The sequence below is a fragment of the Nicotiana tomentosiformis genome, chromosome 6 (genome assembly GCF_000390325.3).
Source record: "Nicotiana tomentosiformis chromosome 6, ASM39032v3, whole genome shotgun sequence".
Taxonomy (NCBI): Eukaryota; Viridiplantae; Streptophyta; class Magnoliopsida; order Solanales; family Solanaceae; genus Nicotiana; species Nicotiana tomentosiformis.
In genome coordinates this window covers 106662540-106664399 of record NC_090817.1, presented here as the reverse complement: position 1 = coordinate 106664399, position 1860 = coordinate 106662540, and the positions used below count along the sequence as shown (strand labels likewise).

At 34.2% G+C, this 1860-nt stretch overlaps 1 long non-coding RNA gene across 1 annotated transcript; it reads right to left on the bottom strand.

The window, feature by feature from the left end:
• Positions 1–641: 641 nt before the first annotated feature.
• Positions 642–1860, bottom strand: LOC104115018 (uncharacterized). The gene is made up of 2 exons (XR_011409175.1): positions 1721–1860; positions 642–821 (listed from the first exon to the last, which is right to left on the bottom strand). It is a non-coding gene; the product is annotated as an uncharacterized lncRNA (long non-coding RNA).

Genomic DNA, 1860 nt, shown 5'->3' with positions numbered 1-1860 from the left:
TTGTTGCCTTGTTAGATAATTGTGACACAAATTTGTTAAAAAACGAGTTCAACAAAGCTAGTTTGTAGTTCAGTTTGTTCTCTGGAAGAAAGGTTTTGTGTTGTATATTTGTGCTCTATATGAAATATATATGTGCAGTTGTTTTTCCTCTAATTTACCGAATTATATAAGATTTTGTAAGCCTTCTATAGAAGAGACAAGTGAACATCAAAGTTAATACGTCAGTTGCTTCGTCTAGTGTGTTAGATGCATTATGCATCATTCAAGTTCCACATAATCCCTCTCCACTATAAAATCTTAACCCGTTCAAATGAATCTTTAGTTGAAGAAGATGACATTTATTTCCTTTCGATTGAAGATTATACTCATTTTTACCCGAAACAGTATAACTTTCCTTTCGAATTTTCATTTTCTCAAATTAATTCATTCTAAATTAGGATCATGGAATGATAGGTGCAAGAATCGGTTGTCATTAGGACTTGAAAACCAATACTTGCAACTTGATCCTATAATTTTTGCATGTCAACTTGAGGCTTTCGTCTTAATTAAACTCAAACTCATAACGTTTAAATCCTGACGACGAAAGGCGAGGAGATGAGATGGAAGGAAAAGAGAAGTAGTTAATGGATCAGAAAGAAAGATTTACTAAGCTTCAACCATATTTTCGTATTAATATGCGTATCAAGCGATATTACATAATTTTAAAACGGATTTGGGATAGTGTAGGCTAGAGTCCTTTAGCACCACATTATATTCATATAAAAAAACTGGTATAGTACTTCTTCAAATCCTTGCTAAGAATTCCACTTGTCCTTCAAATCCTACAGTCAATATAAAGAACAAAAGAAGAAAAAGGTAATTAGCTACAAGACAAACATCCATAGAATATATAATTTCTAAGATGATATTGATAACTAGCGAGGCCAAATTTTAAAAATCTGGTGACAACCTCTACGGGAAAAGAAATGTGGAGTTTATATGAAAGAAATTAAGCAACATGAAAAGTGAAAACACATACTTCATCGTATGTAGTTTATATACCAAAAAAACAAATTTGGAAAATTTGGGACAATGACCGTCACTCTGTCGTGGCTCCACCTTGAGCTATAGTAATTATTTACTAAACAACATAGCAACCTTCATTTTTATAAAAGGGTCTAATGGACTGGTTGGACAAAATTTGAAAGGATTAAAATGAATTTAATCAACAAAGGTGTTAGGTCATATCCGCCTAAAATTTATTTGGATCAAGATAGGTGGGTGAATTTAAGGTAATAATGACACCAGGTAGTCAGTCTAAAGGGCTCATTAGAAATTAGCCAGTGCGTCTTGAATTTTAGTTTTTTAGTTCAATTTTTCGGGACAAAAGTATACTGAAGTTAAAATTTTTAGTTTAAAATTTCAGGATAAAATATATACCGGCTAATCTCTAAATAACATCCCTGAGAATGGCTATGTGTGGACCCCAATTTAAGCTAAGTTAATTGATCATAGTCCAATCCAGACTAGATCTAACTAACCAAACCAAACAAACTTGGCCACATAAGCTATCCAGATTAGCCCAAACTTTTTGATTGTCTAACTTGGATTATACACAAATCGACCCGCCAATGAATATAAGTCCAACCCAACCCGTCCTAACTTGGACGAGTTGATCAGCTGGTTAGATTTTCATGGGCTAAATGTGACACAATTAATTATAAACAGGAGAAGAAGTTACTTGGAGCAATCAACTTTAGGGCTGATGGGTATTTTTGTAGTAAGTTTGCAGAGACTAGGGAGTTGTGCTGCTTTATCAACGTTTATAGGGAAAGCTTGTGCAGCAGACTTCAGGCAGCCACAGATAGCCTGGCGGTCCGG